This window comes from Zea mays, chromosome 4 (genome assembly GCF_902167145.1).
Source record: "Zea mays cultivar B73 chromosome 4, Zm-B73-REFERENCE-NAM-5.0, whole genome shotgun sequence".
Taxonomy (NCBI): domain Eukaryota; kingdom Viridiplantae; phylum Streptophyta; class Magnoliopsida; order Poales; family Poaceae; genus Zea; species Zea mays.
The window spans coordinates 239588615-239601982 of record NC_050099.1 but is presented as its reverse complement, the minus strand read 5'-3'; positions in this window follow the sequence as shown (position 1 = coordinate 239601982).

Here is a 13368-nt window from a genome sequence, read left to right as displayed (position 1 = left end):
GTGGCGAAAAAGTGGTTCCTTTCGCACTTCAGGTTAGATTGCCACCAGAAGGTCATCCCGAAGAGGGAAATAAATGTCGATTATATGTCAGCCGTGCAGCAGCAGCTCCCCACAGTGTGTGATGCCAAGTCAGCCGATGATATTCATTCTATTAAAATTTCTTTTGATAATCGGATTAAAAGTATCACGGAGGATATAGAGAAAATGGCGCATGCATTAGGAAAATCTCACATGCCCAATTTTTTATCACATAAATTAGGCACCGAAACAATTGCGCCAAATACATCGACAACAAATGGGTTTCCTCAGCCATATTCTGGTATATCGGTGGACTCGTATCTAGCACGACTTTCACCACTATCTTTGCTAAATGGTGGGTCAACTCTGAGCACGGTCGAACTGTCCGCACACAATCTCAGTGAAAGTCGCCTAGAGGGGGGGTGAATAGGGCGAAACTGAAATTTACAAATATAAACACAACTACAAGCCGGGGTTAGCGTTAGTAATAAAGAAACGAGTCCGCGAGAGAGGGCGCAAAACAAATCCCAAGCGAATAAGCAAGTGAGACACGGAGATTTGTTTTACCGAGGTTCGGTTCTTGCAAACCTACTCCCCGTTGAGGAGGCCACAAAAGGCCGGGTCTCTTTCAACCCTTCCCTCTCTCAAACGATCCACGGATCGAGTGAGCTTTCTCTTCTCAATCACTTAGAACACAAAGTTCCCACAAGGATCACCACAAGTTTGGTGTCTCTTGCCTCAATTACAAGTGAGTTTGATCGCAATGAAAGAATCAAGAAGGAAGAAAGCAATCCAAGCGCAAGAGCTCGAAAGAACACAAGCAAATCTCTCTCTCTAATCACTATGGCGTTGTGTGGAGTTTGGAGAGGATTTGATCTCTTTGGTGTGTCTAGAATTGAATGCTAGAGCTCTTGTAGTAGTTGGGAAGTGGAAAACTTGGATACAATGAATGGTGGGGTGGTTGGGGTATTTATAGCCCCAACCACCAAAAGTGGCCGTTGGGAACCTGTCTGTTCGATGGCGCACCGGACAGTCCGGTGCACACCGGACAGTCCGGTGCCCCCTGCCACGTCATCACTGCCGTTGGATTCTAGCCGTTGGAGTTTCTGACTTGTGGGCCCGCCTGGATGTCCGGTGCACACCGGACATCTACTGTTCCTTGTCCGGTGCGCCAGAATGGGCGCGCCTGCCATCTGCGCGCGCAGAGCGCGCATTAAATGCGCGGCAGAGAGCCGTTGGCGCTGAGATGACCGTTGCTCCGGAGTCGCACCGGACAGTCCGGTGCACACCGGACAGTCCGGTGAATTATAGCGGACTAGCCGTTGGAGTTTCCCGAAGCTGGCGAGTTCCTGAGGCTGTTCATCCTTGGCGCACCGGACACTGTCCGGTGTACACCGGACAGTCCGGTGAATTATAGCGCGAGTGCCTCTACGAATTCCCGAAGGTGGCGAGTTCGAGTTGGAGTCCTCTGGTGCACCGGACACTGTCCGGTGTACACCGGACAGTCCGGTGCTCCCAGACCAGAGGGCCTTCGGTTCCCACTTTGCTCCTTTGTTGAATCCAAAACTTGGTCTTTTTATTGGCTGAGTGTGAACCTTTTACACCTGTATAATCTATACACTTGGGCAAACTAGTTAGTCCAAATGTTTATGTTGGCCAATTCAACCACCAAAATTAATTAGGGACTAGGTGTAAGCCTAATTCCCTTTCAATCTCCCCCTTTTTGGTGATTGATGCCAACACAAACCAAAGCAAATATAGAAGTGCATAATTGAACTAGTTTGCAACATGTAAGTGTAAAGGTTGCTTGGAATTGAGCCAATATAAATACTTACAAGATATGCATGGATTGTTTCTTTCTTATATAATATTTTGGACCACGTTTGCACCACGAGTTTTGTTTTTGCAAATTCTTTTGTAAATTCATTTCAAAGTTCTTTTGCAAATAGTCAAGGATAAATGAATAAGATTTTGCAAAGCATTTTTCAAGATTTGAAATTTTCTCCCCCTGTTTCAAATGCTTTTCCTTTGACTAAACAAAACTCCCCCTAAAAGAGATTCTCCTCTTAGTGTTCAAGAGGGTTTTGATATATCATTTTGAAATGCTACTTTCTCCCCCTTTTGAACACAATAGGAAACCAATTGAAAATATTCAACACTTAAGTTTTTGAAATAGGTGATGGTGCGGTCCTTTTGCTTTGGGCTCTTACTTTCTCCCCCTTTGGCATGAATCGCCAAAAACGGAATCATTAGAGCCCAAGAAGTGCTATCTTCCCCTTTGGTCATAAATAAACGAGTGGAGATTATACCAAAGGTGAAGTCCGGTCCTTTTGCTTTGGGCTCTTACTTTCTCCCCCAAAGACAAAATCCTTTTCTTGGTGCTCATGCTTTCTCCCCCATGAATGGAGAGTGACTTGGAGCGTTGGCGAGGTATGAGTTACGGAGTGGAAGCCTTTGTCTTCGCCGAAGACTCCAATTTCCTTTCAATACACCTATGACTTGGTTTGAAATAGACTTGAAAACACATTAGTCATAGCATATGAAAGGGATATGATCAAAGGTATACAAATGAGCTATGTGTGCAATCTAGCAAAAGAAATTGCGTGAATCAAGAATATTGAGCTCATGCCTAAGTTTGTTAAAAGATTGTTCATCAAGAGGCTTGGTAAAGATATCGGCTAATTGATCTTTAGTATTAATGTAAGAAATCTCGATATCTCCCTTTTGTTGGCGATCCCTAAGAAAATGATACCGAATGGCTATGTGCTTAGTGCGGCTATGCTCGACGGGATTGTCGGCCATTTTGATTGCACTCTCATTATCACATAGCAAAGGGACTTTGGTTAATTTGTAACCGTAGTCCCGCAGGGTTTGCCTCATCCAAAGCAATTGCGCGCAACAATGGCCTGCGGCAATATACTCGGCTTCGGCGGTGGAAAGAGCAACTGAATTTTGCTTCTTTGAAGCCCAAGACACCAAGGATCTTCCCAAGAACTGGCAAGTCCCCGATGTGCTCTTCCTATTGATTTTACACCCCGCCCAATCGGCATCCGAATATCCAATCAAATCAAATGTGGATCCCCTAGGATACCAAAGCCCAAACTTAGGAGTATAAGCTAAATATCTCAAGATTCGTTTCACGGCCGTAAGGTGAGCTTCCTTAGGGTCGGCTTGGAATCTTGCACACATGCATACGGAAAGCATAATATCCGGTCGAGATGCACAAAGATAAAGTAATGAACCTATCATCGACCGGTATACCTTTTGATCCACGGACTTACTTCCCGTGTCGAGGTCGAGATGCCCATTAGTTCCCATGGGTGTCTTGATGGGCTTGGCATCCTTCATCCCAAACTTGTTTAGAATGTCTTGAGTGTACTTCGTTTGGCTGATGAAGGTGCCCTCTTGGAGTTGCTTCACTTGAAATCCTAAGAAATACTTCAACTCCCCCATCATAGACATCTCGAATTTCTGTGTCATGATCCTACTAAACTCTTCACATGTAGACTCGTTAGTAGACCCAAATATAATATCATCAACATAGATTTGGCATACAAACAAGTCATTTTCAAGAGTTTTAGTAAAGAGTGTAGGATCGGCCTTTCCAACTTTGAAGCCATTAGCAATAAGAAAGTCTCTAAGGCATTCATACCATGCTCTTGGGGCTTGCTTGAGCCCATAAAGCGCCTTAGAGAGCTTATAGACATGGTTAGGATACTCACTGTCTTCAAAGCCGGGAGGTTGGTCAACATAGACCTCTTCCTTGATTGGTCCATTGAGGAAGGCACTTTTCACGTCCATTTGATAAAGCTTAAAGCCATGGTAAGTAGCATAGGCCAATAATATGCGAATTGACTCAAGCCTAGCTACGTGTGCATAGGTTTCACCAAAATCCAAACCTTCGACTTGGGAGTATCCCTTGGCCACAAGTCGAGCTTTGTTCCTTGTCACCACACCATGCTCATCTTGCTTGTTGCGGAAGACCCATTTGGTTCCTACAACATTTTGGTTAGGACGTGGAACTAAATGCCATACCTCATTCCTAGTGAAGTTGTTGAGCTCCTCTTGCATCGCCACCACCCAATCCGAATCTTGAAGTGCTTCCTCTATCCTGTGTGGCTCAATAGAGGAAACAAACGAGTAATGTTCACAAAAATGTGCAACACGAGATCTAGTGGTTACCCCCTTATGAATGTCGCCGAGGATGGTGTCAACGGGGTGATCTCGTTGAATTGCTTGGTGGACTCTTGGGTGTGGCGGTCTTTGCTCTTCATCCTCCTTGTTTTGATCATTTGCATCTCCCCCTTGATCTATGCCGTCATCTTGAGGTAGCTCATTGGATTGATCTTTTTCTTTATCAACTTGAGCTTCATCCTCATTTTGAGTCGGTGGAGATGCTTGCGTGGAGGAGGACGGTTGATCTTGTGCATTTGGAGGCTCTTCGGATTCTTTAGGACACACATCCCCAATGGACATGTTCCTTAGCGCGATGCAAGGAGCCTCTTCTTCACCTATCTCATCAAGATCAACTTGCTCTACTTGAGAGCCGTTAGTCTCATCAAACACAACGTCACATGAGACTTCAACTAGTCCAGTGGACTTGTTAAAGACCCTATATGCCCTTGTGTTTGAGTCATAACCAAGTAAAAAGCCTTCTACAGTCTTAGGAGCAAATTTAGATTTTCTACCTTTTTTAACAAGAATAAAGCATTTGCTACCAAAGACTCTAAAATATGAAATGTTGGGCTTTTTACCGATTAGGAGTTCATATGATGTCTTCTTGAGGATTCGGTGTAGATATAACCGGTTGATGGCGTAGCAAGCGGTGTTGACCGCCTCGGCCCAAAACCGATCCGAAGTCTTGTACTCATCAAGCATGGTCCTTGCCATGTCCAATAGAGTTTTATTCTTCCTTTCCACTACACCATTTTGTTGTGGCGTGTAGGGAGAAGAGAACTCATGCTTGATGCCCTCCTCCTCAAGGAAGCCTTCAATTTGAGAATTCTTGAACTCCGTCCCGTTGTCGCTTCTAATTTTCTTGACCCTTAGGCCGAACTCATTTTGAGCCCGTCTCAAGAATCCCTTTAAGGTCTCTTGGGTTTGAGATTTTTCCTGTAAAAAGAATACCCAAGTGAAGCGAGAATAATCATCCACAATAACTAGACAGTACTTACTCCCGCCGATGCTTATGTAAGCAATCGGGCCGAATAGGTCCATGTGTAGGAGCTCTAGTGGCCTGTCGGTCGTCATTATGTTCTTATGCGGATGATGAGTGCCAACTTGCTTCCCTGCTTGGCATGCACTACAAATCCTGTCTTTCTCAAAATGAACGTTGGTTAGTCCTAAAATGTGTTCTCCCTTTAGAAGCTTATGAAGATTCTTCATCCCAACATGTGCTAGTCGGCGATGCCAGAGCCAGCCCATGTTAGTCTTAGCAATTAAGCAGGTGTCGAGTTCAGCTCTATCAAAATCTACCAAGTATAGCTGACCCTCTAACACTCCCTTAAATGCTATTGAATCATCACTTCTTCTAAAGACAGTGACACCTACATCAGTGAATAGACAGTTGTAGCCCATTTGACATAATTGAGATACGGAAAGCAAATTGTAATCTAGAGAATCTACAAGAAAAACATTGGAAATAGAATGGTCAGGAGATATAGCAATTTTACCCAAACCTTTGACCAAACCTTGATTTCCATCCCCGAATGTGATCGCTCTTTGGGGATCTTGGTTTTTCTCATATGAGGAGAACATCTTCTTCTCCCCTGTCATGTGGTTTGTGCACCCGCTGTCGAGTATCCAACTTGAGCCCCCGGATGCATAAACCTACAAAACAAGTTTAGTTCTTGACTTTAGGTACCCAAATGGTTTTGGGTCCTTTGGCATTAGACACAAGAACTTTGGGTACCCAAACACAAGTCTTGGAGCCCTTGTGCTTGCCCCCAACATATTTGGCAACTACCTTGCCGGATTTGTTAGTCAAAACATAAGATGCATCAAAAGTTTTAAATGAAATGCTATGTTCATTTGATGCAATAGGAATTTTCTTCTTAGGCAACTTGGCACGGGTTGGTTGCTTAGAGCTAGATGTCTCACCCTTATACATAAAAGCATGATTAGAGCCAGAGTGAGTCTTCCTAGAGTGAATTCTCCTAATTTTGCTCTCGGGATAACCGTCAGGGTATAAAATGTAACCCTCGTTATCCTGAGGCATGGGAGCCTTGCCCTTAACAAAGTTGGACAATCTTTTAGGAGGGGCACTAAGTTTGACATCGTCTCCCCTTTGGAAGCCAATGCCATCCTTGATGCCCGGGCGTCTCCCATTATAAAGCATGCTACGAGCAAATTTAAATTTTTCATTTTCTAAGTTGTGCTCGGCAATTTTAGCATCTAGTTTTGCTATATGATCATTTTGTTTTTTAATTAGAGCCATATGATCATGAATAGCATTAACATCAACATCTCTACATCTAGTACAAATAGTGACATGCTCAATGGTAGATGTAGATGGTTTGCAAGAATTAAGTTCAACAATCTTAGCATGAAGGATATCATTTTTATCTCTGAGATCGGAAATTGTAACTTTGCAAACATCAAAATCTTTAGCCTTAGCAATTAAATTTTCATTTTCAATTCTAAGGCTAGCAAGAGAAATGTTTAATTCTTCAATCCTAGTAAGCAAATCATCATTATTATCTTTAGGATTGGGAATTGAAACATTACAAACATGTGAATCAACCTTAGCATTTAAACTAGCATTTTCATGTCTAAGGTTGTCAATCAACTCACGGCAAGTGCTTAGCTCACTAGATAACTTTTCACATTTCTCAATTTCAAGAGCATAAGCCTTTTTAACCTTAACATGCTTCTTATTTTCCTTAATAAGGAGGTCCTCTTGGGAATCCAAGAGATCATCCTTTTCATGAATAGCACTAACCAATTCATTTAATTTCTCCTTTTGAGCTATGTTAAGGTTGGCAAAAAGGGAACGCAAATTATCCTCCTCATCACTAGTATTATCATCACTAGAAGACTCATATTTAGTGGAGGAGTTAGATTTAACCTTCTTCCGCTTGCCGTCCTTTGCCATGAGGCACTTGTGGCCGACGTTGGGGAAGAGAAGTCCCTTGGTGACGGCGATGTTGGCGGCGTCCTCGTCGTCGGAGGAGTCGCTTGAGCTTTCGTCGGAATCCCACTCCCGACAAACATGGGCATCGCCGCCCTTCTTCTTGTAGTACCTCTTCTTTTCCTTTCTTCTCCCCTTCTTGTCGTCGCCTCGGTCACTGTCACTAGATATAGGACATTTAGCAATAAAATGACCGGGCTTACCACACTTGTAGCAAACCTTTTTGGAGCGGGACTTGTAGTCTTTCCCCCTCCTTTGCTTGAGGATTTGGTGGAAGCTTTTGATGACGAGCGCCATTTCCTCATTGTCGAGCTTGGAGGCGTCTATTGGTTGTCGACTTGGTGTAGCCTCCTCCTTCTTGTCCTCCGTCGCCTTGAATGCGACGGGTTGAGCCTCGGATGTAGATGGATCATCAAGCTCGTTGATCTTCCTCGAGCCTTCGATCATGCACTCAAAACTTACAAAATGCCCGATTACTTCCTCGGGGGTCATTTTAGTATATCTAGGATTACCACAGATTAATTGAACTTGAGTAGGGTTAAGGAAAATAAGAGATCTTAGAATAACCTTAACCATTTCATGGTCATCCCATTTTATGCTCCCGAGGTTGCGCACTTGGTTCACCAAGGTCTTGAGCCGGTTGTACATGTGTTGTGGCTCCTCCCCTTTGCGAAGCCGGAATCGACCGAGCTCCCCCTCGATCGTTTCCCGCTTGGTGATCTTGGTGAGCTCGTCTCCTTCGTGCGCGGTTTTGAGCACATCCCAAACCTCTTTGGCGCTCTTCAACCCTTGAACTTTGTTATACTCCTCTCTACTTAAAGAGGCGAGGAGTATTGTTGTTGCTTGAGAGTTGAAGTGCTCGATTTGGGCCACCTCATCCTCATCATAATTTTTATCCCCTACGGACGGTACCTGTGCACCAAACTCAACAACATCCCATATACTTTTGTGGAGTGAGGTTAGATGAAATCGCATTAAATCACTCCACCTAGCATAATCTTCACCATCAAAAGTTGGTGGTTTGCCTAATGGGACGGAAAGTAAAGGTGCATGTTTAGAAATGCGAGGGTAGTGTAGGGGGATCTTACTAAACTTCTTACGCTCTTGGCGTTTAGAAGTTACGGAGGGCGCGTCGGAGCCGGAGGTCGATGTTGATGAAGTGTCGGTCTCATAGTAGACCACTTTCCTCATCCTCTTTTGCTTGTCCCTACTCCGATGTGGCTTGTGGGAAGAAGATTTTTCCTTCTTCTCTTTGTGGTGAGAAGAAGATTTCTTCTCCTTCCCTTTGTTGGAGGAGATCTTCTTCTTCTCCCTCCTCTTGGTGCGGGACTCTTCCGATGAAGTGCTCCCTTGGCTTGTAGTGGGCTTTTCGCCGGTCTCCATCTCCTTCTTGGCGTGATCTCCCGACATCACTTCGAGCGGTTAGGCTCTAATGAAGCACCGGGCTCTGATACCAATTGAAAGTCGCCTAGAGGGGGGGGGGGGTGAATAGGGCGAAACTGAAATTTACAAATATAAACACAACTACAAGCCGGGGTTAGCGTTAGTAATAAAGAAACGAGTCCGCGAGAGAGGGCGCAAAACAAATCCCAAGCGAATAAGCAAGTGAGACACGGAGATTTGTTTTACCGAGGTTCGGTTCTTGCAAACCTACTCCCCGTTGAGGAGGCCACAAAAGGCCGGGTCTCTTTCAACCCTTCCCTCTCTCAAACGATCCACGGATCGAGTGAGCTTTCTCTTCTCAATCACTTGGAACACAAAGTTCCCACAAGGATCACCACAAGTTTGGTGTCTCTTGCCTCAATTACAAGTGAGTTTGATCGCAATGAAAGAATCAAGAAGGAAGAAAGCAATCCAAGCGCAAGAGCTCGAAAGAACACAAGCAAATCTCTCTCTCTAATCACTATGGCGTTGTGTGGAGTTTGGAGAGGATTTGATCTCTTTGGTGTGTCTAGAATTGAATGCTAGAGCTCTTGTAGTAGTTGGGAAGTGGAAAACTTGGATACAATGAATGGTGGGGTGGTTGGGGTATTTATAGCCCCAACCACCAAAAGTGGCCGTTGGGAACCTGTCTGTTCGATGGCGCACCGGACAGTCCGGTGCACACCGGACAGTCCGGTGCCCCCTGCCACGTCATCACTGCCGTTGGATTCTAGCCGTTGAAGTTTCTGACTTGTGGGCCCGCCTGGATGTCCGGTGCACACCGGACATCTACTGTTCCTTGTCCGGTGCGCCAGAATGGGCGCGCCTGCCATCTGCGCGCGCAGAGCGCGCATTAAATGCGCGGCAGAGAGCCGTTGGCGCTGAGATGACCGTTGCTCCGGAGTCGCACCGGACAGTCCGGTGCACACCGGACAGTCCGGTGAATTATAGCGGACTAGCCGTTGGAGTTTCCCGAAGCTGGCGAGTTCCTGAGGCTGTTCATCCTTGGCGCACCGGACACTGTCCGGTGTACACCGGACAGTCCGGTGAATTATAGCGCGAGTGCCTCTACGAATTCCCGAAGGTGGCGAGTTCGAGTTGGAGTCCTCTGGTGCACCGGACACTGTCCGGTGTACACCGGACAGTCCGGTGCTCCCAGACCAGAGGGCCTTCGGTTCCCACTTTGCTCCTTTGTTGAATCCAAAACTTGGTCTTTTTATTGGCTGAGTGTAAACCTTTTACACCTGTATAATCTATACACTTGGGCAAACTAGTTAGTCCAAATGTTTATATTGGCCAATTCAACCACCAAAATTAATTAGGGACTAGGTGTAAGCCTAATTCCCTTTCACTCAGACTATCCGGCCCTCCGCCAGACCGTCCGGCACCCTACGCCGGTGTCGGGTACCGTAATTAGGCTACCCCCAACACTCCTATACACGGCTGGTAACCACCATCAGCACAAGCTACAGAGACTGATGGGCACGATTCAGGTCAAAGTTTTGTCTACCCAAGGGAAGCGATCTCGCCTCGCCCGAACCCAGCCTCGGGCAGGAGCTGAAGTCCCGAACGAAGTTACGTCTCGCCCGAGGGCCTCCTCAGGCAGTGGGCACACCCTCGGCACGCCCGAGGCCTAGCTCGGGCAGGCTTCGTCGAGAAGCAACCTTGGCCAAATCGCCTCACCAACCGACCGTATCGCAGGCACATTCAATGCGAGGATCGCCTGACACCTTATCCTGACACACGTGCCTCAGTCGGCAAGGTCGAAGTGACTGCAGTCACTTTGCCCTTTCACTGACCGACCTGACAGGAAAACAACGTCGCTCGCCCCGCTCCGACTGCTGTGCCACCCGCTAGGGTGAGGCTGACAACAGCTAAGTTCAGCCTCAGGCGCAACAGGAAGCTCCGCCTCGCCTGACCTTGGGCCTCGGCCTCAGGAGGAGGTCTCCGCCTCGCCCGACCCCAGGGCTCGGCCTCAACCTCGGCCTCGAAAGGTGGTCTCCGCCTCGCCCGACCCCAGGGCTTGGCCCCCACCTCAGCCTCGGGAGGAATCGCGTCCTCGCCCGACCCCGGCCTCGGCCTCAGGAGGAGTCTCCGCCTCGCCCGACCTTGGCCTCAGACCGACCGCGCCACGGGGGATACATCATTAACCTACCCCTAGCTAGCTCAGGCTACGGGGGAACAAGACCGACGTCCCATCCAGGCTCGCCCCGGTAACAAGTAATGATGGCTCCCTGCGTGCGTCCATGACGACGGTGGTTCTCAGCCCCCTACGGAAGTAAGGAGACGTCAGCAAGATCCCAACAGCCCCGACAGCTGTGCTTCTACAGGGCTCAAGCGCTCCTCCGACGGCCACGATATCGCGTACACAGGGCTCTAGCACCTCTCCGACAGCCACGTTGGCATGTACACAGGGCTCAGGCACCTCTCTGCCGGACACGTTAGCGCATAGCTACACCCCCATTGTACACCTGGACCCTCTCCTTGCATCTATAAAAGGAAGGTCCAGGGCCTTCATGCAAAGAGGGTCGCGCGGGAGAACGGGCTGACGAACAGGCTCACTCTCTCTCGCGCGCGAACGCTTGTAACCCCTACTGCAAGCACACCCCCCTGGCGCGGGGTAACACGAGCCGCGTTTCTCCCCTTGTGTTCCATCTCGCGCCAACCCATCTGGGCTAGGACGCGCAGCGACAAATTTACTCGTCGGTCCAGGGACCCCCCGGGGTCGAAACACCAACAGTTGCCGCGCCAGGTAGGGGCCTGCTGCGTGTTGACGAACAACTTCCCGTTGAGTTCCAGATGGGTAGTCTCCAGCAACCTCTTCAACTCGGGACGCTGCTCCGTTTCGGGAGTCTCGAGTTCATGTCCCTCGACGGCAGCTACGACATGGTACTCCTTCCCCCGCAGCGCAACAGCGACAACGACAGTCGTCAGCTCGCCCGACGGCGGCGAACTCGACGACGTCTATCCCCCGTGGCGGAAGAGCAACATCCGGGTTTGCCCCGCCACCCTCCTCGCCGCAGGAGGAGGAGACGGGGCAACCGTGGCCAGGTAGGAGGCGGCACCTCATCGGCTGTCGAGCGAGTCGACGGCGTCGGCACCCCAGCGGGGGACATGTCGGGCGTTGTTCTCGCACCTGCGACAACGACAGATGTCGTTTCCCCGCAACATGCCAACCCCAAGCGGACAGATGACGCCAGCACACTCGCGAAGGGCTTGCTGGGTGTTAGCCTTGTACCTGATATAATGGTGCAGTCCGTCCCCGACGCGACTTCGCCACCGTCCATCAATCAAGAGGTACCGTCTGTTTTCCATCCTGTGCCTTTTAGATTCAGCTTCGATCCACCAAGCAACCCCGCTTCGGTGAGCGCTTTCGTAAAGGCATATCCTAACCTTCCGGGGTACCATATGTGGTCAACCTAGGACCGACTGACGGCCGTCTCGACCTACGGACCCCCAGATTCCGAGGAAGAAGACGAGACCGACTCTAGTTGGGATTTCTCCGGGCTCCGCGCTCCTAGTGCCATGCGAGACTTCATGACCGCATGTGACTACTGCCTCTCCGATTGCTCCGATGATGGCCACATCCTTGATGACGAGGGTTGTGGCCCAAGTCGCGAATGTTTCCACGTTGATCTAGGGGGTCACGACGAAGGCAACCACCTCGGTATGCCGGAGGATGATGATCCCCCTGGGCCTGCGCCTCGCGTTGACATCCTGCGGGAGCTAGCTGTGGTCCCAGTCCCCGCGGGAGGTCAGGACACATAGCTCGAGCAAATCCGCGAGATGTAGGCCAAGCTCGACGAGGAAGCAGGGCAACTTGTGCAGCTTCGACAAAGCATCGAGCAGGAGTGGGCAGGCCGAGCACTCGCCGGAGAAGCGCGTCATCAGGCCCGGGACGTCCAGCACCGTATCGTCGATGATGCCAGGGCAAGGCTGCCCCCGGCCTCCAGCGGGGTCGGCCAGAATCTGGCTGCAGCGACAATACTACTCCGAGCAATGCTGGAGTCATCCACCACCGAGGGGCGGCGTATCCAGGGAGAACTCAAGAATCTCCTGGAGGATGCCGCGGTCCGACGGGTCGAAAGCTCTGCCTCCCGAAGGCAAGGGTGTCCCCGGAGCATCGCGCAACGACTTCCCGACTCATGCGGGAGGCCTCGGTCCACACCGGGCGCACGCGGGACGCGACGCCTGCAGCCCCGGGTCGCCACGGCAACGAGCACCACCGCCGCGACCGTCGATTCCGACTTGACGAGAAGGTGCGCCGAGGCTACCACCCCAGGCGTGGGGGACGCTACGACAGCGAGGAGGATCGGAGCCCCTCGCCCGAACCACTAGGTCCGCAAGCCTTCAGCCGGGACATACGACGGGCATCGTTCCCAGCTCGGTTCCGGGCCCCGACTACCATCACCAAGTACTCAGGGGAAACAAGGCCGGAGTTGTGGCTTGCGGACTACCGGTTGGCCTGCCAGCTGGGAGGGACGGATGATGACAACCTCATCATCCGCAACCTCCCCCTGTTCCTCTCTGACGCCGCTCGGGCCTGGCTGGAGCATCTGCCTCCCGCGCAGATCTCCAACTAGGACGACCTGGTGAAGGCTTTCGCTGGAAACTTCCAGGGCACGTACGTGCGCCCTGGGAACTCTTGGGATCTCCGAAGCTGCCGCCAGCAGCTAGGGGAATCCCTGCGAGAATACATCCGGCGGTTTTTGAAGCAGCGCACCGAGCTGCTGTAACGCCCTGAATTTGGGGGTAGAATTTTTTCTTCTTTTCTCTCACCAAATTCGGGCGTTACTCTC